Consider the following 26,226-nt stretch of genomic DNA (forward strand, 5'->3'; position numbering starts at 1 on the left):
TGTCTGTTTTTATGACAGTACTGCTGTTTTTATTACCATAGCCCTGCAGTATATTCTGAAATCAGGTCGTGTAATACCTCCAGCTTTGTTTTTTTTCTCAGGTTTGCTTTGGTTATTTGGGGTCTTTAGTGGTTCCACACAAATTTTAAAATTGTTTTTTTATTCTTCTGTGAATAATATCATTGGTATTTTGATAGCAATTGCATTGACTCTGTAGATTGTTTTGGGTAGTATGGACATATTAGCAACATTAATTATTCCAATCCATGAACATGGGATATCACTCCATTTTTTGTGAGTCGTCTTTAACTTCTTTCATCAGTGTTTTATAGTTTTCCTTGTAGAGATCTTTCATTTCTTCAGTTAAATTTATTTTTAGCTATTTCAATTTTTTTGTAGCTATTATAAATGGGATTACTTTATTGATTGTTTTCAGATTGTTTCCACTGGCATGTAGAAGTGCTACTAATTCTTATATGTTGATTTTGTATCCTGCAACTTTACCAGATTTGTTTATCAGTTATTATAGTTTCTTCATGGAATCAAAAAGTTTTCAAAACATAGAATCATGTCGTCTGTGAACAAAGATAACTTGACTTCTTCCTTTCCAATTTAGATGTCCTTTATTTTCTTTCTCTTGCCTAATTTTTCTGGCTAGAACTTCCAGTAATCTATTGAAAAAGTGGTGAAAATGGGGATCCTTGTTGTGTTCCACATCTTAGAGGAAAGGTTGTCAATTTTTCTTTATTCAGTATGTTAGCTGTGGGTTTTTCACATATCACCTTCATTTTTTTGAAGTATGTTCCCTCTATACCCAATTAGTTGAGAGTTTTAATCACGGAAAAAATGTTGAAATCTATCAAATACTTTTTCAGCATTTATTGAAATGATCATACAATTTTTATTTTTGATTCTGTCAGTGTGGTGTATCAAGTTTACTGATTTGCATATGTTGAACCATTATTGCATCTCTTGGATAAATCTCACTTGACTATGATGGAATGATTTTTTTTAATATGTTGTTGAATTCAGTTTGCTGATAATTTGTTAAGAATTTTTGCATCTATGTTTATCAGTAAAATTGGTTTGTGGTTTTCTTTTTTAATTGTGTATTTGTCTAGTTTTGGTGTCTCGGTAATGCTGGCCTTATAGAATGAGTTTGGAAGTATTCCTTCCTCTTCAAGATTTTTGAATAGTTTGTGTAGAATTGGTATTAATTCTTCTTTAAATGTTTGGTAGAATTCAACAGTGAACCCATCAGATCTTGGGCTTTTCTTTGATGGGAGACTTTTTGTTACTGTTTCAATCTCATTACTTGTTATTGGTCTGTTCAGGTTTTCTATTTCTTCCTGGTTTCATCTTGGTAGGTTGTAAGGGCCCAGGAATTAATCTTTTTTTTTCTAGTTTTCCCAATTTATTGGCATACAATTATTCCTAATAATCTGCCATGATTCTCTATTTCTGTGGTATCCATTGTAATATCTCCTTTTTTGTTTCTGATTTTATTTATTTGAGTCCTCTCCCTTTTCTTTGGTCTAGCTAAAGTTTTGTTAATTTCATTTATTATTTCAAGAATGCAATTTTTGCTTCATCAATCTTTTGTATTGTTTTAGTCTCAGTTTCACTCTGCTGTCATCTTTATTATTTCTTTCCTTCTACTAATTATGAGTATGGTTTGTTTTTGCTTGTCTAGTTCCTTGAGGTGATCTTTAGGTTGTTTATTTGAAGTCTTTCTGCTTTTTTGATGTAGGCATTTATTGCTGCAGAACTGCTATTAGAACTGCTTTGATATATTACATAGGTTTTGGTATGTCATGTTTCCATTTTCATTTGTCTGAAGGTAATTTTAAATTTCCTTTTAATTTCTTCATTGACCCATTCAGTGTTCAGGAGTATGTTGTTTAATTTCCATGAGTTTGTACAATTTCCAGTGTTCCTTTTTAAAAAACTGGTTTCTAGTTTTATTCCAGAATGGTGGAATAATTGGAATAATTGTGGTAAGAAATGCACTTGATATGATTTGGATTTTTAAAAAATGTGTCAAGACTTGTTTTGGGACCTAACATATGATCTGTCCTGGATAATCTTCTATGTGCTGTTGAGAAAAATGTGTATTCTGCAGCTGTTGGATGGAATGTTCTGTAATATCTGTAACATAAAATAAAATAAAATAAAATATAGCATAACATAAAATATCTGTTATGTTCCCTTGGTCTAGAGTTCAGTTTAACTCCAATGTTTCTTTGTTACTTTTCTGTCTGAGTGATCTAGTCATCACTGAAAATGGGGGCATTGAAATCTCCTACTACTGTTTATTGTAGTCAATCTCTCCGTTTAGGTCTATTAACTTTTTTACATATTTGTGTGCTCCAGTATTGGGTACATATATATTTACAATTGTTATGTATTGTTGCTGTACTGTCCCCTTTATCATTAAATAATGGCCTTCTTTTTTGTCATTTTAAAAATGACTCTTGGCTTCAAGTCTAGTTTATCTGATATTAGTAAACCTATACCTGCTCCTTTTTGGTTTCTATTTGCATGAAATATCTTTTTTCATTCCTTCACTTTTAGTCTGTGAATGTCTTTATAGATTAAGTGAAGTACTTGTAGATAGCATACAGTTGAATCTTGCCACTCTATGTCTTTTGGTTGGACAATTTGATCCATTTACATTCAAAGTCATTATTCATAGTAAGGGTTTACTACTGCCATTTTGTTACTTGACTTCTTGCTGTTTTGTGAATTCTTCCCTTTTTCGTCTCTCACTCTCTTCCTTTGTGGTTAAGTGATTTCCACTAGTAGTACATTTTTATTTCATGCTATTTATTTTGAGTATATATATTGTAGGTTTTTGCTTTATGGTTAACATGAGGCTTACAAAAACCCTCTTATATTTATAATAGGTTATTTTAAACTGATAGTGACTTATATTTTATTGCAAAGAAAATATAAGAAACAACAAACTCTACACTTCAATACCATCCTCTCACCACGTTTTGGCTTTTTTGTGTTTCAGTTTACTTTTTTTGCATTGTGCATCTCTTAATAAATTGTTGTCATTATTCTTTTTAGTGGTTTTGTCTTTTAATCTTCATATTTAAGATATAGGTCATTTACTTATCCTAATTTCACTATTGGTGTATTCTGAATTGGTCTGTTTTCTTTCTTTTACCAACGAGTTTCATACCTGCAGATTGTTTCTTGTTACATGTTAGCATACATTTCTTTCAGATTGAAGAACTCTCTTTAGCATGTCTTGTAACACAGGTCTGGTGTTGACAAATTCCCTCAGTTTTTGTTTGTCTGGGAAAGTCTTTATCTGTCTTCTTGTTTTAATAGCTTTGCTGGACACATTATTCTTGGTTGGCAGTTTTTTTTTTTTCTTTCAGCACTTTCAAGCATCCCATTCTTACCTGGCCTGTAGGATTTCTGCTGTGAAATCCAGTGAAAGCTGTATTGGTGCTTTGTTTAATGTAATATTTTTCTTTTCTTTTGCTGCAGTGAGTATTTTTTTGTCTCTGATTTTTTGCTAATTTGATTATGATATGCCTTAGGGATTACCTCTTTGGGTTTAATTTGATTGATGACCTCTGAGATTTCTGTATCTGAATGGTGTTCTCTTTCTCCATCTTTGGGAAATTTTCACCATTGTTTTGTTAAATATGTCTTCCAGGACTTTTTCTCTCTTGCCTCCTTTGGGAATTCCTACTATGCAGAGGTTAGTTTGCTTGATCATGTGCCATAATTCTTAAAAAGTTCCTCTTTACACTTTCAAATTCTTTTGTCTTTTTTTCTCCTCTGATTAGGTAATTTCATATGTGCTGTCTTCAAACTTACTAATTCTTTTCCCTAATCAAGTCTGCTGTTAAAACTTTCTAATGAGTTTTTCAGTTTAGTTATTGTGTCCTTTATTTCTAGGGTTTCTAGAAACAGAGAAATCCTAGAAATAAAGGATTTGTTTGTTTCATTTCTTATTTATTTTATTTCTTTGTCAAATATCTCATTTTGTTACTGGGTCACTTTCCAAATTTTATTTTTTTTTCTATCCATATTTTCTTGTGATTCTCTAAATTTAAGAAGGTTATTTTGAATTGTCTATTTAACATTTCCTAGATCTTCACTTCTTCTGGCTCCATTGTGGGAGCTTTGTTGATTTCTTTTGGTAAGGTCATATTTCTCTGAGTTTTTACAGTTCTTGTGGCTTTGCCTTAATACCTGCACATTTCAGGAGATAGCTACCTCTTCCAGTTCTTGCAGGTGTGTTCTTTGGTGTTAGACCTTTATTACTTAGTATCAGAACTTAACTGCTGATATTATTATTATTATTATTATTATTATTATTATTATTATTTTCTGGGGTAGGGAGAATTTATAGTGAGTACCAGAACTAAATCACTGCACTGGAACTAACTTTCATCCTGCCACTGTTTCCCAGTCTGGGGAAGACTTATAGTGAGCACTAAGTTAACAATGCCCTGGAGCTATATTGCTGCCCTGCCACTGTCTCCCAGTTTGTGGAAGACTTAAGCAGTCACTGGAACTCAGTCCCAATGTTTCTAGTTGTTTCTGATCCAGTGGAGGCTCCATGGGAACACCTAGTCTTTGTTGAAATCTGGCCAGGGATTCAGGCCTTCTCACAGACTGTGTCCACAAAAGCACTATAGTGCCAGCCAGTCTCTTCAATGTGGTGTCCATACTGGAGTAAAGAGTAACTGCCAAGATCCACATGCCAGTTGCTATGATCAGTGTCCCACTCTTTGTCTCAGTTCATCCCATGTAATTCAGCCCTCTGGCACTCCCATTGTTCCCATAGGATGGGGCAAAAGTGGGCTTCCTGAGAAGATTCCGAGACTGGTGGGGAGATCGTATGTCCACTTCTATGTCCACTTCCAACTCCCTCTTCTTACCTCAGAAACCACGAGTCTAAGAAAATTCTCTATGAGTGGCATTATGCCAGCTTGATGGAGGGGGCTGTGATGTCTGAAATGGCCATTTTTCTTACCTGTCACAGCTTCTCTCATTTCTGAGGGCCCCGGAGGTTTCTTCAATTCTCCCTTGAATTGTGGTGAACTCAGGGTTGCGTTCTCATCTTTAAGTAGTTTCTAGTTGTATTTTTTTGCAGGGAGTGATAGTAGGGGATCTTCCATTTTCATCATCTTGCTGATGTTACTCCCTCATTTCAATTCAGCTTAAATTTCTTCCTGAAGCTTTTCAACCTCTTAATTGAACCTCTCTATTGGAAACACAAAATAATAACAGGAAGTAAAACAAGGATTCATTATAATCATAAAAGAGAAACATAAAATATAAAGCTATCTATCTATACCAGTTGCATGTAAGTAATTGTACTGGTTGTTGCAGAAATCAAACTGATGAGGCTCTGCATCAGTTTCTGTGGAAAATGAGGAATGATTTTTAATTGCAAAGATAATAATGACATTGGAATCCTCAAATCTAGCCCTGATTCCCTAGGCCTCTGCTTTCCTGATATTTGTTGCATGTACTCTCTTTACCCTTTCTCTCCTTGCAATTTTTTTCTTACTCGGTTTTCTTCAGTACCTGCCTCCCTTTTGGTTCTTCTGCCTTACTGATTGCTTCCTTTCAGGTTGGCTTTTTTTTTTTTTTTTTTTTGAGACTGAGTTTCATTCTATCACCCAGGCTGGAGTATGAGTGCAGTGGCACGATTTCAGCTAACACAACCTCCACCTCCCGAGTTCAAGCAATTCTCCTGGCTCAGCCTCCCGAGTAGCTGGGATTATAGGCGCCCACCACCACACCTGGCTAATTTTTGTATTTTTAGTAGAAATGGGTTTCACCATGTTGACCAGTCTGGTTTCAAACTCCTGACCTCAGGCAATCTGCCCATCTCGGCCTCCCAAAGTGCTGGGATTACAGGCGTGAGCCACCTTGCCTGGCCTCACATTGGCTTTTGATGTTTCTCTGCCTAAGCCCTGATCTGCAGGCGCTCCCTTTATGGAATCATCACTTATGCTTATGACTTACAAATATTGATACTTGCCCTTGACTCTTTTACTAGTAAGCTCAGTCTAGACCAATGGTTTTAGCTTGGAGGTTAAGTAAGTAATTCAAACTCTAAATGTTCGAGGCTGAATTCACTATTAGCCCCCACAACCCAATTTGTATTCACCATCTGTGATAAAAACAGCATCATCTTCTTGGTCACTCATTCTGAAATAATACTCAACTGCTCCTCAACAATTCCCCTTTTCTCAACACCAATTCACTCTCTGTCTTGAAACACTAAGAAGCACCTCATTACACTCAAAGTAATATAAATATTTAACAAAAAGAAAAAATTACCCTATATGCCTAATAATAGGCAAATATATTCCAAAACTCTTTCTTGGAGAAAACCCACATCTTTTCTCAGTCCCTTGGAGATGTAAACCTTACTATGTCTTCACAATGTAAACATCTGACGAGTTAACTAAAACAATTTCTATGCCTAGCCCAGCTGGAACTAAAAAAAAAAAAAAAAAAAAAAAGTGGCTTAAAAACCAAACAACTCCAAACCATGAGGAACACTTCCTTTCCCCCAATCTAGTTCATAGCCTCCATGAGATCACCTATGAAGAGCAAATAAAAAATCTTAAAAGTCTTCTCCATAAATATTTTTAAAAAGTCATCTCTATCTGAGCAGGTAAACTTAACTTTTTCCATCTGCCTGAAACACAGTTTGGAACCAACTTTTCTTCTATAAACTGTGATAAACTAGTGAGTTCTGTGTTATTATACCTGATTCACGGCTAAAATTTTAGAATGAAAGCTATAATATCTCTGTTTGCATCTGGGTCATGTTTTTATGTATGACTGTGATTGCTGATATATATAATATTTTATCTACCTCTGGATGGTATTGCCAAAAGTAACTTGTAAAAGAGCTCTATTTATTTGTCTTAAAGAAAAAAACATAAATGCTTATATAGAGAGAAATACAGACACTAACTCACATGTTTTCCAAGCTCATACGAGCTGGGATCATTTTTGGTAAATAAAGCTAGCTCAAGTTTGTTGGTTTAATAAAAACAGGCATGTCTTCAGGTTATCAATGTTAAATATAATTCAAATATACATTTTTTTTCTACCTGGGGTTACTAGTCAAACAAGCCACATTATCTCTGTTTGACATTTAAGTTTTTAAGATTATAAATTCAACTTAAAAATAAAACATATAGTAAAAGTAAATTTCTTAATGTATGTCTAGCATGATGGTAAAGGGGAAAAAAGCTATATGTTTAAATTTTCTGGTGCTTTGCTTCAATGATGTTTGATGGTTGCCTAACAGGTTATAAAAACTGCCAATAAGAAAAACAGCTTAAAATAAGGACTAGCTTTGTCTAATGTCTCATGGAATTTTCATGAGTAATCGAAACATAATTTTAAAGAATAAGTCAATTAAATACATGTAAATAGGATGAAAGTTTACAAATAAACTTTACAAGAATGATTTATGTTTTATAAAAATGTATCTGCTTAAATACAGTTTCCAAAATCTTTCCGGAAATTTGAAATCTTAAAGTTATACTCAGTTAAGTTAAATGATAAATATTAATTGAATATATAGATCATTTACAAATAAGATGAAATACCAAAACATTAATTACTGAATATAAGTTCATCTACTTGAGCTTCTTAATTGATACAAAGACAAAAGATATTTGGACCTGTTAGTAATGTGTTCTTCTTGTTACATTAAAAAAAGTATGCTATGAAGGAGGCCTATGCCTCCAGAAATTATAAAATGGTTTGTTCACAACTTGCCTAATCCATGACAGAATGTTAGTACACAAGACAAAGTTCACAATGGCTTATTTATAGTTGTTACTGGGAATTAGGGTTATTAAGGTTAAAATTCAAACAAAAATATGTCATAAAACTACTAGAAATAATAAGAAACAAAACTGTATGCAAAGAATGTAATGAAAGTAGGATGTGTTTTTGGCAAGAAAAGTTATGAGGCATAAAAAGATGAATTTTGTTGAGAGAAAAGGAGAAAAATTTTGTCCTAGTTTAGAGGTTATTTAAGATTGTTTTGTAATTTTAAAAAGAGAAGAATAAAAGACAAAAATTAAGTGAATATAGAAAGTTGGGAAAAGAGAGAGGCAGAGAGAGAGCCAAAAGCAAGCAAGCAAGTGAGCAAACTAGAATTAGGTCTTTTCTCTGTTAAAATAACAAAGTTTTCTTGATGTTTGTACAAGAGTTTTCATTACCTGTCAAATCATCAAATTATCAAAATAATTTTTCATGCTCCTTGTTGTCTTTAACAGGTCCTTGATTACTTAAGAAAACAAAATATTAACAGATTTTGAAAGAAGGCCATGCATGGTGAATCATACCTATAATCTCGGTGCTAATTTAGGAGGCTGAGGTGGGAGGAATGCCTGATGCCAGGCGTTTGAGGCTAGCTTGGACAACATAGAAAGACCTGGTCTCTACCAAAAAATGAAAAATTAGCTGGGCATGATAGTGCACACCTGTAATCTCAGCTACTCAAGAGGCTAAGGTGGGAAGATTGCTTGAGCCCAGGAGTTCAGAGTTACAGTGAGCTATGATTGCACCATTTCACTCCAGCCTGGGCAACAGTGAGACCTTGTCTCAATAACAACAAAAAAGACATTACAAAAGCAAAGTTTTTATTTTTACAAGTATGCAACTTTGTGTATTTGTCTTTGAAATCTTTGTCACTATGGTGAAATAGATGATATGGTTTGGAAATCTGTCCCATCCAAATCTCATGTTGAAATGTGACCCCCTCGAGCCTGGCCAACATGGTGAAACCCCATCTCTACCAGAAAATAAAAAAAATAGCTGGACATGGTGGCATGTGTCTGTGGTTCCAGCTACTTGGGAGACTGAGGTGGGAGAATTGCTTGAACCTGGGAGACAAAGGTTGCAGTGAGTCGAGATGGTGTCACTGCACTTCAGCTTAGGCAACAAAGTGAGAACCTGTCTCAGAGAAAAGCAAGAAAGAAAGAAAGAAAGAAGGAAAGAAAGAAAGAAAGAAGAAAGGAAGAGAAGAAAGAGAGGAGAGAAGGAGAGAAAGAGAGGAAGAAAGAAAGAAAGAAAGAAAGAAAGAAAGAAAGAAAGAAAGAAAGAAAGGAAGAAAGAAAGGTGACCCCTGATGTTGGAGGTGGGGTCTAGCGGGAGGTGTCCGGTCACCAGGGCAGATCCCTCAAAAATGGCTTGGTCCCCTCCCTGTGGTAATGAGTGGTAATGAGTTCATGCAAGAGCTGGTTCTTTAAAAAGCCCGGCCCCCTCCTCACCAACTCTCTTGCTCCCTCTCTTATGATGTAATATGTTGGCTCCCCTTTCACTTTCTGCAAGCTTCCTGAGGCGCTCACCAGAAGGAGATGCCAACACTCTGCTTCCTGTACAGGCTGAAGAACCACGAGCTAAAATAAACCTCTTTTCTTTATAAATTACCCAGTCTCAGGTATTCCTCTGTAGCAACACAGACAAATACAATAGATAACTGAATATTGTTTCAAAGTGATCTGTGATCCTGTTTTATCAAGAGTTTTAAACCTTTTGACGTTTTTGACAACATTTGAACTCCCAGGATCAAATTCTAAATAAAGTGCTTTTGACCTCAAAGTAACTTTGGGATTTTCCAGTGGGCCCCTGGAAAATCTCAAAAGATTTGTTTTTTATCTTTCTGAAAGAGAATACTAAAATAATTAGGGTTATGTGTTATTTGTATGAATATATATTATTAATATAAGTATTAAAGAAATTGTATAAAATTTCTAGAAATCTGATATGTCCTGGTATAATGTCATCAGTCATAATTCTAGTTATTATCTGAAAATGTTGCATGCCACAGAAATAACCAAATTTTCTTATCAACTGTATTGTAATGATCTCTCATGAGATTTTTGACCATGGCCATTTAAAAGCATTTGTCATTCACAGATAGTTGTTTTACTCTGATGTTTTCCTGAAATCAACTACAGACAAAATTGCTTTATCTTTAAAGAGGTTCATGGAAAAGACTCTGACAAGTGCAAGCTTCTGATAACGTTAAGATCATACCACTGAGCTTGGTAAGAATTTCTAAAAATCTAATGGATAAACTGATTGATTCATAAAACTTCTAACCCAGGATTAAGCAGAACAAAAAGTAATTAATGGGAGTAAATAAACTGATGAGGATAATTATTATTTTATGACTTTATTAAACCATTATATTAATGCTTTAATATTTTGTTTTCTAGATTTAAAGAACACTTTTTCTGTTTTTTGTTTAAGCTAGTTACAGCTTGCAGCAATCTAGTAAAGTATACTTTGGAAACAGATTTGAAGCATTTATCTATTCCCTACCTGATCCCTCCAAAATTCAGAAACTCTTATTGAGTATTATTTTCATGACAATATAGTTATTTATATAAGTTCAATAAGAATATGTTTTCTTTGTAACGTGATATAATTAGAAACATTGGTTATATTACCAAGGCTTTGACTAGAATGTCATATTGGAGAATTATGTGCATAGGATCAGATATAACCAGACAGTTTTAATGAACTAAGGTTGATTTTATGAACCCAATAAAGCCACTTAGGAAAAAAAAAGACTAGTAGTTGGCTTCAAAGGATCCCAGCCTTACAGGTGAGTAAGGAATGTCACTTCCTGGAAGGCCCAGGAGGCTCACAGTATTTTGAGAGGCTTGAGAAATGAGGAATTCACCTAAGTCTATAGTTAGGTGAAGTCTAATGCAAAGTCCCTAGCTTAGCTTTCTAGCTTGAAGAGGCTTTTATTTTTATTTTATTTTATTTTATTTATTTATTTTTAGATGGAATTTCACTCTTGTTGCCCAGGCTGGAGTGCAATGGCACAATCTCAGCTCACTGCAACCTCTGCCTCCCAGGTTCAAGCGAATCTCCTGCCCCAGCCTCCTGAGTAGCTGGGATTATAGGTATGTGCACCACGCCCAGCTAATTTTGTATTTTTAGTAGAGACGGGGTGTCTCCATGTTGGTCAGGCTGGTCTTGAACTCCCGACCTCAGGTGATCCACCCGGCTCGGCCTCCCAAAGTGCTGGGATTACAGGTATGCGCCACTGTGCCCAGCCTTTATTTTATTTTTTAATTCTATGTTTAACTATTTATGTATATATATTTATTGTAATTTTTTTAGAGATGAGGTCTTGCTATGTTTCCCAGGCTAGTCTTGAACTCTTGGGCTCAAACAATCCTCCTGCGTCAGCCTCCTGAGGAACTGGGACTACAGGCGTGCACCACTGAGTCCGGAATGGAGAGGCTTTTAAAAGTCTAATCAGAGATTCCTTATTAAAAGTTCCAGCAAAGCAGATTTAAAAAGTGTCTATATGACCAGTCACTATTCTTGCTTTGCTTATTTAAATAATCAGGCCAAATTTAATGAGACTAGACTTATTTTACAAACAAATTAGTCTTAATGTGATTAGGTTTGGTAAACATGAAGGTGACTATAGAGAGAAAAATTATGTGCACTATAGAAAACTATAGCAATTCAATTCTAGACTTGTTCATTGTCTTTGAGGTTTTGTTATCTTTCTGCAAACTGGACTGTATCCTGAATTCTTCTAGTTTCCTCCAATATCTGGCTATGACTCTCCAAACTAACATTTCCAATTTTCTCCCACCTTTCTGACTTGAAATCACAAAAAATAAATCTGCCCCTTTCCCAAAACCTTGCAAGCTGAAGCTGGATGACTTGATATAAACTTCATAGAAATCACCACAAAAGCTCATCTATAAACAAGCTTCATGCCTGTTTCTGTGTGGGCTACTCATAAAGTTCACCCATAACACCTGATGACATCACCAGAGACGTTCAGACAGCAAAACAAGATGCTTCGAGCCCAGTATCTAGAAATCTTCTTGACTGGCTACCCTCTGGACTCATAAACAGATCTTTTGTTTGTTTGTTTGTTTGTTTCTAGAGAAATGCCTGATTGCTCGGACCATATAGAGGCCTAACTTTGGTAGGAACCCATCTGCAACATTGTCTCCTAAAGTGAAACACAACTGTTTGTTTAATGGAACTAACTTGTTCTCCAGGAGTAAGAGATTTTCGGTAAGATAAGGTTGCAATCTATCAGCTCAGCTTCTGAATTATGAAACTTCTTGGGGAAGGTTCAAAGGAGGGAAATGAAGGATGGCAGAATATGCCATATGCAAATACACCACTTTGGCATAAGGATTATTTTTGATATAAAGGCACTTTAGAAAAAGAACAACAGTGGCTGCAAGAAAGGTGCTCTAATCCTCCCCTTTTTCTTTCTGAAAGTTGAAGATAAAACCCCCATATGGAAAAATCCTCCTGCACCGGAAAGAAAGTTCTATTCTTATTTTCAGTAATAGGAAGTTGAGAGGGGGAGAATTCTGTACAAACAAACCTGGTTAAACTAACCCTTATCTTCCTAGTCACTTCTCTACCCAGTTAACTACCCTAGTCCAAGCCCCTTTGCCTCATCAGTCTCATAATTTACTACTCTTTGTCCAATTCCATACATAAGTGTTCGATTCTAACTGGGTCTTTAGGTCTTTATTTTCTTATGAAGTCTACTGTGCCACAAAAAACTTGTATTAAATAAATTTATATGCTTTTCTCTTTTATGTCTTTTTATACTCATTTCTTTTATGTCGATTTAATTCTCAGCCCTAGCCAAAAAGTCCTAAGAGGAGAGAGGTAAAATTTTACCTTTCCTCCCTTCAATGTGCCTCCGCCCCACATATTGTCTGCTCCTTCGTTGGCAAACAGACTTTATAAGAACAGGCCTTTTCATTGCTTTTTAATTGTTTTTTCATTGTTGTATTGTTGTAGCTGCTTTTTAAAAATTGTTTTTTCATTGTTGTGGCTGCAGGTGCTTGCCAGGTGATAGGAACCCAATAAGTCTTCATGGCATTAAAAAACAAGCTAGTCAATTCTGTTGAACACAACTTCCCTTTCTGTTCTTACTTTTTTTTCTTTAGCCTATTTTTTTAAGTAGCTTAAAAAATTTTGTTTTAGCGACAGGGTCTTGCTCTGTTGCTCAGGCTGGATGCAGTGGCTCCATCATAGCTCCCTGCAGCCTCAAACCCTTAGGCTCAAGCAATCCTCCTGACTAACCCTCCTGACCAGCTGGTATGCAGGTGCAGGCCACCCTGCCAGCCCTCTAGCCTGACTCTTATTACTTGAGAAGCAGTGAAGGATATTCATTAAGTGTGCAAATTCAAGAGTAAGACTACTTGAGTTTGAATCCTAGCTTCAATATCTACTGGGCATGGAACCTGAGGCAAATTACATAAAAACTGTATACCCCAGTTGTACATATGTAAAATGACAAAAATAATAACATCTGCTTTATAAAGCTGTTACAAGAATTAATGCACATAAATACATGATAAACAATTAACATAGGCACATAATAAACATTATGTGTTAGTTATTACTTTTCTCACATGAACTATTATCATGGTCTAACTGTTTCTAGTTTCTTTATTGCTGTCTTCCTAAAATATACATTTGATCATGTTACTTTGCTGCCTAATTTTTTTTCTTTTTGAGACAGGGTCTCGCTATGTTGCCCAGGCTGGTCTCAAACTCTGGGCTCAAGAGATTCTCCCTGCTCAGTCTGTTGAGTATCTGGAATTACAGGCTCATGCCACCATTTCAGGCTGCTTTAATTAATAGCTGTGCACTATTCACAAGAAGAAGTTTAGCACTCTGGCAGAGAGTACATGTTTCTTCACAGACTAGTACCATTTGCTATTATTCAAGCCCATGCTCTCTGTTTCAGTTACTTGGGTTGCTCATCCTTCCTCAAAAGCTCACAACATGCCTTTCTCTGATTCTGTACATCTGTCTGAAATGCCCCTTGCCTCTTCCAAACAGGCCCCTTACTCCTTCTTATTCTTTCCTTTCCTGAAGATCCAGTTCTAATGTTGCCTCCCCAGCGAAGTCTTCCTGACTCCTAATAATAATTACAGCAATACTAAAAAAAAAGTGGCATAGCTTTCCTTGAGAATTTACCATAGGCCAGACACTGTACTGAACACTTTCACATTTATTATTTCATTTAATCTTTTTAACAATCCTATGTGATAGGGCTAATGTTAGTTTCCATTATAGAAATAAAGAAAAAAGTTAGCTATGTTAACTAGAATGAACAATTTATCCAAATTCCAGTAGGACTTCATATATAGCTTTATTATGGCTCTAAAACTTTGTTAAACAATTATTTATTGAAGAGGCTGCTCTCTTTGGAAAGCAAGCAAACAACAAACAAAAAGGCTCAATTAAATAACATTGTTAACATATTATTCACATAGTGATTTTTGGTGGCAAGACATTTATTAATAGCCTCTCTATTTTTATTTTTATTTTTTTTCTCTAGAGATGTTAATCATTAACTATGAAATCATTAGTGCCTATTCATTACAGGGATGTTATTCTCCCTGCTCTTGTGCTGAAAGTAATCCCAAACCATCGTATGGAAAATTACTACTCATCTGGAAATTATAAGAGAAGATCCTAAAATTGAGAAATTTGAAATTCTTGCTTTTTAGTACCCAGTGATACAGATTTCATCTATGAAATTCTTTTGAGAAAAATTCAATTAGTGATACATTTTGTGTTGATTTCAAAATAATTCTTGTACTTTGCTTCTTCATTTGTGTTTCTTAGCTTTGGCTGGACAAAAACAGAACTTCAACTGGCAAATACACTGGGTCTTATTTCTGTCAAAGTCAGTCAATATTAAGGGCCTATCACAAGCTTTTTTTTTGATAGATTGACGATCAAAAGGTATTAGATCTAATAGTTTAATAATGTGAGCTCTGGATAAGGAAGATATTTAACCATTATTATTTTACTTTTTTGTCTAGTGGCCTCAATTTATTCACTTAAATATTTCATTTGCCTGAAGTGTTTGAACAAGAGGAAAAAAAAATCTGATCATTAAACTGAATTTGGCTAAATCAAGCAGAAAGAGCAGACCATTTCCAGCACTGAGCAGCTGCTGTTACCAGATATAAAAGGATGGAGAAATGTTAGTTATTTCTTTTAAAAAAACATTTAAAACGTTCATTTTTCTCCTGATAAAAAGGGGGTACGTCCTCTTTGTAAAGAATTTTATTTCCTGTCTCTGACTGGAAAGTTCTCATTAAATTCCAAGCTGAAATTCCTTAGGAAAGCATTCCCTGACTATGTTATATTGCCCTAGTGCATGATGATTTCAGCTGGTATTTTGCCTAGGTTGAACTTATTACAATATAATTAATTAATAATTTGTCTGATCATCTGTTTAATCTGCCTTGTTCCATGAGGGCAGAGATTGTGTCTCTCTTATTCCCCACCGCATTCTCAGTTCCTAGCACATTCTTTAACACAGAGTAGATACTTAATGAATAACTTGAGTGACTCAGAGGATAAATGAAAATAGAACATGCACACTCTTAATACTCAGGAAAAACAAGTGAATAACATTTTAGTAAATTTCCTTCTCATATTTTTCTATTTTTTCAGGGTTGGAAAATTTTCTATATAATTTTCTACACTATCTTTTCACTAAACATTAGCTAGTTTTACTCTTATTTTTATTTAAGAAGCAATATAGATCCATAATAAAACCAACATAAATCCATGATAAAAGTTCAAATAACATGAAGAATGGAGAATAAAAGTCCTCTTCAACTCTTATCTTCATTTCCAAACCTCCAGTGGGGTAACCATGGCTAACAGCTGAGGTGCCTGTATTAGTTTCCTAGTGCTGCCATAATAAGTAACCACATATTTAGCGGCTTAAAATAAAGCAAATGTATTATCTGGCACCTCTGTAGGTCTGAAGTCCAAAATGGGTTGGTGGAGCCATGTTCCTTCTGCAGGCTCTAGGGGAAAATTAGTTTTTTGTCTTCTCCAGCCTCTAGAAGCAACAGACATGCCTTCACTGCTGGTCCTTCATCACTGTGACCACTGGTTTGGTCTTCACAACTCTTTCTCTTCTCTGACCCCCTTGCCCTCCTCTTATCAGAACCCCTGTGATTACACTGGGCCTATCCAGATAATTCATTATTATCTCCTTATCCCAGTATCCTTACTTTAATACATTTGCGAAGTCCCTTTTGTTATATAAGGTAACATATTCACAAGTTCTAGGGATTAGGACATAGACATCTTTAGGAAGCCATTGTTTTGCCTACCATGGTACATTTCTACAATTTTCTATAAAACACACACATTCCTCCCTACCCTTTCCATTATTCTAATATCTTCCTAAGAGAGATCTTTCAGGATGTCCCATACTTTACAATATGTGGTATGATTAAAATATCTACTAAATGTTCCTGGGATTTCAGAGTGTCACAAGATGCTTAATGAACAAAATCAATGTATAATTGAATAAAAATCAACTGAATAAAATTAATTGCACTTGTAGAAAATTCTCAGCCTCATGTAGAACTAAACTCTCTATTGATTGGCTTTATGCCAATAGAGCCAGTGGTTTCTTGTTTAACAATGGAGAACTATACTCTTAATGAGACAGCAAGTTTTACATTGCTAAAGTATTTGACATGACTTTATATCCGGGTCATTATGGCATTTTATAATAGCACAAGATTTCAAAAAATGAGACACTGAAGGGCAGTTGCTCTATTCTTGTATTGAAGCAATGTTATTATGGCTTAGGCTGAAGTTAATGAGAAGGTCATGAGATGGAAATGGATTATAGCAGAATAACAAACTATTGTTAAATGGCTCACTGGAAGGAGGGAAGAAAAGTATTTCAGGCAAAACTGAGAAGGAATTTAAGGTGGTACAATATCAAGATCATAATAGGAAATACATATAGATACAAGGAAATGGTATAAATACACTAGAATGAAAGCCCTTTGGCTTTAATTACTTTTTCTATTTGTATTTTATTACATATTTAATTTCCTTTTATTGAACTTTACCTTGCTCTGAAAACCTTTTTTTTTTTTTTTTTTTTGAGATGGCATTTTACTCTGTTACCCAGGCTGGATTGCAATGGCACGATTTCGGCTCACTGCAGCTTCTGCCTCCCAGGTTCAAGTAATTCTCATGCCTCAGCCTACTGAGTAGCTGGGATTACAGGCACCGGCTACCATGCCTGGCTAATTTTTGTGTTTTTAGTAGAGATGGGGTTTCATCATGTTGGCTAGGCTGGTCTCGAACTCCTGACCTCAAGTGATCCACCCACTTTGACCTTTCACCCTGCTGGGATTATATAGGTGTGTGCCACCATGCCCAGCCGCAAAAAACATTTTGACTGTTAGATATGAAACGCTTCCATAAAATAGTTTTGGCACAGACTTTTGTAGCAAACAGACTTGCCTGTAGCAATTGAACTATATAGTATAAAATACATTATAAAATCCCTCTCAGGGTCTATATTCTTATCCTGATTAAATGTATCTTTTCCACTCATTTTATTTTGTAACAACATTTATTGAGTAGTCACACAAGTATTTATAATAGGTTTATGTAAGTTTTCCTTTCAAATTGCTCTGGATAAATATTTAAAGCACACTTCACTTGTATGTAAATCCTAAACCTCCTCCACTTCCTGTGGTTCCTATGTTTTAAAAAATGGCACTGCCATGCATTCAGTTGTACAAGCCAGATATTTAAAAGTCGTCCTTGAAACTGTCCTCTCTCTTACTTCCCAAATACAATCTATCATCATGTTCTTTGAGTTGTAATTCTAAAATCCCTATTAGTTCCCTTCACTTTTCATCTCCACTCTTAACACTCTGGTCTAAGCTACCATTGCCTGGACTGTGGCAATGGTCTTTCAAATGCTGTACCTACAGCATTTCCCAGTTTTCCTCATTGGAAGCAGCATAATCTTTCCCACTGTGATGCTTTCTTTTGCCCTTAGGATACAGACCAAAATCTAACCTGACCCACAAGTCCATGGAGAGAGGTGGCACCTGCTTAGCAATTCAACCTCTCCCCTTAGCAATTTAGCACTCTCCCCTTTGTTCTCTGAACTGCAAGACCAGTGCAATTCTAGAAGTTCCTCTAATACGCCAAGCTCTGTTCTGCCACACATCTTTGGAAGGGCTGTTTCCTCTGCCTTGAAAGCTCTTACCTCTTATCCATATCTGCCTCATTAACTCATTAATTTCAGCTCAGTCCATTTCCTCAGAGAAACTTACTCTGATTTTTCTTAAATGGTTGGATCCCCCACTAGGAACTCTTCTATTAGACTTTTACATTTGTATACATGCTTCTATTATTCATGTCTGGCTCCCCTGGACTGTGTGTGAGCTCTGTAAGGTCAGGAATTTGTTCAATTTTTGCTCTCTCTTGTATTGCTGGTGCCTAGCACAATACCTGGTACATAGTGCTTAATAAATATTCATTGAGTGAATGAGTAACACAATTGTGTTCTTGGTGCACAAGGAAGCAGAGGGAAAAAGAGAAGTAAAAAGAAGATATGGAAGGGATATAGGTAAGAGGAGGGGGCAAGAATAAAGAGTGATATAATTGTGATCTTAGATTCAGTAGGGTCAATCTTAAGTTGTCATTCAATTGAAGAACAACAGTAAAAAAAGCATGGATAGGCTTTGTGGCATGACTTACTGTGAGGGTCAGTTATAAAACTTTTATTAGAGAAGCCAGAAATATATATATGTGTGCCTGTATGTGTGTGTGTGTGTGTGTGTGTGTGTGTGTGTATGTAATTTTGATCAATCGAATACTCATATTTGGTATTAGTTGCCAAATTGTCTTAACTCACTTAATGAACATCTCAATAACAAATTAATGAATAACTAAATTGAATTCTAGTTCAAACACAGACTATGGTTAACAATTCTAACCATACAAATTATAAACAATACTATCTCATATATTCACAGATAAAAGGAATTATTTCCAATATTGAATGGTGTTTACAACTGCTCATGTCCTTCATTTAGGTAGGAAGCTGCCTCTATCTTATACTTGAAAATCAGCAGTTAAATGAAAAAAACAAACGAACAAAGAGGAATACAAATCTACTTCTTTAACATGATAATGAATATTCTAATCCAATAACTAATGATAAACTTAATGAAAAGGTGCTAAAACTTTAATTTTAAAACAAAAACAAAATAAGAAAAGCTACTTGCTATCAACTTTATAAATATTGAGCCATAACAAGCTGTGAAAAAGAAATAATACTATAAAGAGACAAAAAGATAATTGACAGATATTGCAGAACTAGAAAAGTCCAGTCTGTCGAACAAAAGTTTTTAAATAATTTTCATTATTAAAATAATTCTTATTAAAACAATGAAAGAACAGTTGGACATAAAATATGATCTGTGTATTGGCAATAACTAATTTGAATATATAATGAATATTATAGATATTATGCACATATATAATTTTTATATATTTCCTACCAAATAAAAAATACATAAAGTGTTTTAACAAATATTAAAAATACTTAGGTAATAGTTTAATCATAGATTTCTGTGGCTTAAAGTTTTATTGAAAATATATATATATTTTTGAGATGGAGTCTCATTCTCTTGCCAGACTGGAGTGCAGTGGCGCGATCTTGGCTCACTGCAACCTCTGTCTCCCGGATTCAAGCAATTCTCCTGCCTCAGCCTCCTGAGTAGCTGGGACTATGGGTGCACACCACCACGCCCAGCTAAGTTTTTGTATTTTTAGTAGAGATGGGGTTTCACCACGTTGGCCAGCCTGGTCTCGAACTCCTGACCTCAGGCAATCTGCCCACCTTGACCTCCCAAAGTGCTGGGATTACAGGCATGAGCCACTGCAACTGGCCAAAAATAATTTTTTAAAATATCTCAAATAAATAGGTCTCCATGTTCTCAGATGAGAAGAGTAAATATAAAGATGTCAGTTTCTATTAAACTTATTAATAGATTTTGTATAATCCCACTAAAAATCCAAGTAGCATTTCTTTTAACTTGAACAAATTTGTGTAAAATTTGGTTAGAAAATTTTCAGGTGAAATCAAATAATTTTGTGAACAATGAAATACAGTGAAATGGTTAGCCCTAATGGCTAAATATTAGGACAGATTAAAAGCAACAATAATTAAAATAACATGGCACTGGCCTCAAAATAGATGTGTAGAAGGAACAGAATACCTAGAAATACTAATACTGCTTTTTTTTCTTTTGAGACAGTTTAGCTCTGTTGTGCAGGCTGGAGTGCAGTGGTGTGATCTTGGCTCCCTGCAACCTCTGCCTCCCAGGTTCAAACACTTCTCATGCCTCAGCCTCCCAAGTAGCTGGGATTTCAGGCATGCACTACCACACCCAGCTAATTTTTGTAGTTTTAGTAGAGATGGGGTTTCGCCATGTTGGCCAGGCTGGTCTCAGAACTCCTGGTCTCATGGGATCCATCTGCTTCAGCCTTCCCAAGTGCTGGGATTACAGGCTGCACCCAGCTGAAATATTATATTTCTTCTAACAATTTAATAAGGGAGTATCACAAGGAAATGGGAAAGGTAATGACTATGTACAAAATTTTTTGAATAACAATACTCATATGGAATCTGTGTCCCCACCCAAATCTCGTGTGGGGTTGTGATCCCCAGTGTTGGAGGTGGGGCCTTGTGGGAGGTGATCGGATCATGGGGGTGGATGTGTGGATTACTCATGAATGGTTTAGCACAATCTCCCTTGGTACTGTCCTCAGGACACTGAGTTCTCCTGACATCTGGCCATTTAAAAAGTGTGCATCACCTCCCCTGTCTCTCACTGCTCTGGCCATGTGACGTGCTGGCTCCCACTTTGCCCTCCACCATGATTGTAACTTCCCAGAAGCTGAGAAGATGCTAGCATCATGCTTCCTGTACAGTCTACGGAACCATGAGCCAATTAAACCTCTTTTCTTTATAAGTTAGCCATTCTCAGGTATTTCTTTACAGCAATGGGAGAACAGCCTAATACAAATACCAGTTTTGGTAAAAATAGTGGTAGATCATTATAGCAATGGCCTCCCGGGAATCCTGTTTCCTGGTATCCTTGGGACCTGGAACCTTGGAACCCTTGCATCCTTGGGCTTGGACACATCACGTTTTGGGTGGTTTGTTATGGAGCAATAGACAATTCACACATTATCTTATAGAATATGCAGTAGTCCTCCCTATTTGTGGTTTTGCTTTCCATGATTTCAGTTAGCCATGGTCAACTGTGGTCTGGCAATAGGTAAGTACAGCGTATTTTGAGAGAGAGAGAGATCACATTCACGTAAGATTTATACAGTATATTGTTATAACTGTTCAATTTTATTATTTTTTTGTAAATCTATTACTATGCCTAATTTATAAATTAAACTTTATCATAGATACATATATGTAGGAAAAAACATAGTACATATAGGGTTCAGTGCTATCTGTGATTTCAGGTATCCACTGGGGGGGCTTGGTACATATCCCCCTTGGATAAGGGGGACTCCTGTACCAAAATACATTCCAGATAATTAGAGTTAAACATAAAATTAATACAAAGTAAAACTAGTAAAAAATAAATATTTGAAATGTGCAGCCCTCAGATGTTTGCATTGCTAGTTCTTTCTCATCATTCAGGTCTCAGATTTCACACCACCTTTGCAGAGAGGTGTTCACTGACCACCCCACTGAAGTAGTGTCTCCCTCTCCCTGCAGTTTCTGTCATCTTACCTTATTTGTATCATCATGAGAATTTATTGTGTTCATTTTTCTTTTTTCTTATTGTCTGCTTTCCTTACTGGAATGTAAGGTTTGTGAGAGCAAGAACCTCCCACATATTTCCAGCTACAATATCCTGGTATGTTATGTCAACTAAAGAAAAAAACAGGCTTTTAAATAATTAAAGTTAATTTTATTCAGAAGTCTGACTGAGTATTGCAACCTGGGAGAATCTTTCAGAGAGTTTGTTATATTGCTCCAAAGCATTATTTCACCCCATAGCTTAAACATAGGTGGTGGCTGCTCTGCATGTGTTAAGAAATTACATTAAATGTGCTCAGAAATTATATTAATGATATGGTTTGGCTGTGTCCCCACTCAAATCTCATCTTGAATTGTAGCTCCCATAATCCCAGTGTGTCAATGGTAGGACCTGGCGGGAGGTAATTTAATCATGGGGGCAGGTTTTTCCCGTTAGTCTCAAGATAGTGAATAAATCTCATGAAATCTGATGGTTTCATGAAGTGCAGTTCTTCCACACATGCTCTCTTGCCTCCTGCCATGTAAGATGTGCCTTTGCTCCTCCTTTGCTTCTGCCACGATTGTGAGGACTCCCCAGCCAAGTGGAACTGTGAGTCCATTAAACCTCTTTTTCTTTATAAATTACCCAGTCTTGGGTATTTCTTCATAGCGGTACGAAAATGGACTAATACAGTAAATTGGTACTGAGGTAGTGGGGTCCTGCTATAAGGTTAACAGAAAATGTTGAAGTAACTTTGGAACTGGGTAACAGGCAGAGGTTGGAACAGTTTGGAGGGCTCAGAAGAAAACAGGAAAATGTGGGAAACTCTGGAACTTCCTAGAGACTTGGAGGGCTCAGAAGACAGAAAGATGCAGGAAAGTTTGGAACTTCATGGAGACTTGTTGAGTGGCTTTGACCAAAATGCTAATAGTGATATGGACAAAGAAGTCCAGGCTGAGGTGGTCTCAGATGGAGATGAGGAACTTGTTGGGAAATGGAGTAAAGGTCATTCTTGTTATGCTTTAGCAAAGAGACTGGTGGCATTTTGCCCCTGCCCTAGATATCTGTGGAACTTTGAATTTTAGAGAGATGGTTTAGGGTACTTGAAGGAAGAAATTTCTAAGTGGCAAAGTGTTCAAGAGGAAGCAGAGCATAAAAGGAAAACTTGCAGCCTGATGACATGTTAGAAAAGAAAAACCCATTTGGTGGGGAGAAATTCAAGCCTGCTGCAGAAATTTGCGAAAGTCACAAGAAGCCAAATGTTAATCACCACGACAATGGGAAAAATGTCTCCAGGGCATGTAAGAGGTCTTCCTGGAAGTCCCTCCCATCACAAGCCAGGAGGCCAAGGAGGAAAAATGGGTTTTGTGGGCTGGGCCCAGGGCCTTGCTGCTTTGTGCAGTCTCAGGCTGCTCACATGTGGTATTGGGCCTGTGGGTGCACAGAAGTCAAGAATTGAGGTTTGGGAACCCTGCCTAGACTTCAGAGGATGTATGGAAACACCAGGATGTTCAGGCAGAAGTGAGCTGCAGAGGCAGGGCCCTCATGCAGGACCTCTGCTAAGATAATGCAGAAGGGAAATGTCGGGTGGGATCTCCCACACAGAGTCCCCACGGGGGCAGTGCCTAGTGGAGCTGTGAGAAGAGGGCCACCATCCTCCAGACCTCAGGATGGTAGATCCACCAACAGCTTGCAGCGTGTGCCTGGGAAAGCCAGAGACACTCAATGTCAGCCTATTAAAGCAGCTGGGAAGGAGGCTGTATCTTGCAAAGCCACAGGGGCAGAGCTGCCCAAGACCATGGCAACCTACCTCTTGTATCAATGTGAACTGGATGTGAGACATGGAGTTAAAAGAGTTCATTTTGGAGCTTTAAGATTTGACTGCCCTGCTGGATTTTGGACTTGCATGGGCCCTATAGTCCCTGCGTTTTGGCCTATTTCTCCCAATTGGAATGGGTGTATTTACCCAATGCTTATACCCCCGTGGTAATTAGGAAGTAACTAACTTGCTTATGATTTTACAAGCTCATAGGCAGAAGGGACTTGCCTTGTCTCAGAGGAGACTTTGGACTGTAGACTTTAGAGTTAATGCTGACATGAGTTAAGACTTTGGGGGACTGTTGGTAAGGCATGATTGGTTTTGAAATGTGAGGACATGAGATTTTAGAGGGGCCGGGGTGGAATGATATGGTTTGGCTACATCCCTCCCCAAATCTCATCTTGAATTGTAGCTCCCATAATCCCCGAGTATCAAGGGAGGGACCTGGTGGTAAGTAATTTAATTAAGGGGCTGTTTACCCTCAGCTGTTGTCATGGTAGTGAGTCCTCACGAGCTCTGATGGATTTATTTATTTATTTATTTATTTTTTATTTCATTTCTTTTTTTTTTTTTTTTTTTTGGAGACAAAGTCTGGCTCTGTTGCCCAGGCTGGAGTGCAGTAGCATGCTCTTGGCTCACTGCAACCTCCACCTCCCAGGTTCAAGTGATTCTCCTGCCTCAGCCTCCCTAGTAGCTGGTATTACAAGGCATGCGCCCCCACACCCAGCTAATTTTAAAATATGGGGTTTCACCATGTTTGCCAGGCTGGTCTTGAATGCCTGACCTCAGATGATCCGCCTGCCTTGGCCTCCCAAAGTGCTAGGATTACAGGTGTGAGCCACTGTGCCTGGCCTCTGATGGTTTTATATAGGGTAGTTCCTCTGCACATGCTCTCTTGCCTGCTGCCATGTAAGATGTGCCTTTGCTCCTCCTTCATCTTCTACCATGATTGTGAGGTAGATTGTGTCTTCTGCCATGATTGTGAGACATGTGGAACTGTGAGTCCATTAAGCCTTTTTCTTTATAAATTACGCAGTCTTGGGTATTTCTTCATAGCAGTATGAAAATGGGTTAATACAAGTAAAGTCTCATCAAAGTATGGGTATGAAGTTACATCTGGTCATGAATTTGAGGCATAATCATTAATCCTGTCAGACATTATCTTATGTACAGGAACAGGCAAAGGCTAGGATCACTGAACTTACCTTTTGTAAAAATTCAGTGATTCAGGCAAGAGCTGTGAGAACCTGTTCCCTATCCTGCTCATGGTCTTCAAGGCATTCTTCCACAAGTCTGCTAACGGTCAATGAGTCAGGGGCTTTGTGAAACATTGCTGGCAAAAGAGCAGAATGAGCAAATGGCTTCTCATCTTTGCTACTTTGTTTAATAATCATCAGCATCCAACAGATATCTGTTGAATTAATGAATAAATGGAAGATATTCTGGCAGTATATTCACTTTCTAGGATTCACATAATGGAAAACCTAAATTTGACTACATAGCATGAAACCTCTCATAAAGTGCAATAGCAAAAGAAACAAAAGGAAAAGAGAGACAAGAGAATGGGAAAAGCAATAGCATAAAATATGGCAACGGCTAATGTTACTTATTTATAAATATATTATTCAAATTCATATGCAAAACATAAATGTGTAAACAAAGAATTTACATCAGAGGACACAGAGATAGTTTAGAAACACAAGAAAAACATCAGATCTTGATAGTAACCAAAGAATTACAAATATAGTAACCTAGGGGTAACATTTCATACCAAAGAATTTAAAGGAAAAAAATGGTATGATTTGGTGTTAGGTTGCATATTCTGATAGCGCTGTAAGTTTGTTCATTTTGGAAAGCAACATCATTTATAGTTATTAAAATGTTTTTGAATATTTTGACCCCAGATACCTATTTCAGGAAAATTATACGAACAAAGTAATTCAGCAGATTTAAAAAGCCAAAGCACAAAAGATACTCTTTACAATATTATTTTCATAGTAAAACTTAAAAACTTCGCATTGTGCAGTAGAGGGACAATTACTTTGGCTGAGGCATCAATAATGGATGGAATTTTATCTCACCATTAAATGTTAAAATTGTGAGGATTATGAAGCAGCATGGAAACGTTTGTCATACTCGATGAAATGCAGAACTTAAAACTGAATGCACATAACAAAGAGAATGGTGGACCATACATATACACAAGCTGTCTCTTCCAGATAGGCTTTAGTTCTATAATTACGGAAGATACTCAAGAAACAAAAACTTAACTAGTTTCCCATGTTCATCCTTTCACCATGTAAGAGACCCCAAGCCTCTGAATTGCAGCGCCCACCCACATTTTCCATTTATAGTTTATCCCATTTATCATCTTTTTGTGCCAGAATCCTTGTTCTTCCTACCACATCCAGCTTCATATTTTCAAAGAATTGGCAGCACTCTGCCAAAAAAAAAAAAAAAAAAAAAAAAAAAAAAAAAAAGAAATAAGGGAATAGAGAAATAACTTTTAAAGCTTAAGGAGTCATGGGTTTTTCCTCCGCTCACCTTTCAAATTTTTTTCTTAAACGTTATACCTATTTTACAACCTCCAAACTGAAAACGCAGTTAAGGTCGATATCCTGGGTCTACCTTGTCCCAGCCGCTCCGGACTCTCGAGCTCCGCAAAAGCGCGGAGTCCTAAAGCCGGTCCAGAGGCCGCCTCGAAGAGGCGCGGATGGCGTCGCAAAAAGCCGCTGGGCT

At 36.6% G+C, this 26,226-nt stretch overlaps 1 long non-coding RNA gene across 1 annotated transcript; it reads right to left on the reverse strand.

Moving 5' to 3' along the window:
- Positions 1–3,970: 3,970 nt before the first annotated feature.
- Positions 3,971–26,188, reverse strand: LOC107127155 (uncharacterized). The gene is made up of 3 exons (XR_001484617.4): positions 26,032–26,188; positions 24,693–24,820; positions 3,971–5,236 (listed from the first exon to the last, which is right to left on the reverse strand). It is a non-coding gene; the product is annotated as an uncharacterized lncRNA (long non-coding RNA).
- Positions 26,189–26,226: the final 38 nt, after the last annotated feature.

This window comes from Macaca fascicularis, chromosome 1, assembly GCF_037993035.2.
Source record: "Macaca fascicularis isolate 582-1 chromosome 1, T2T-MFA8v1.1".
NCBI lineage: Eukaryota > Metazoa > Chordata > Mammalia > Primates > Cercopithecidae > Macaca > Macaca fascicularis.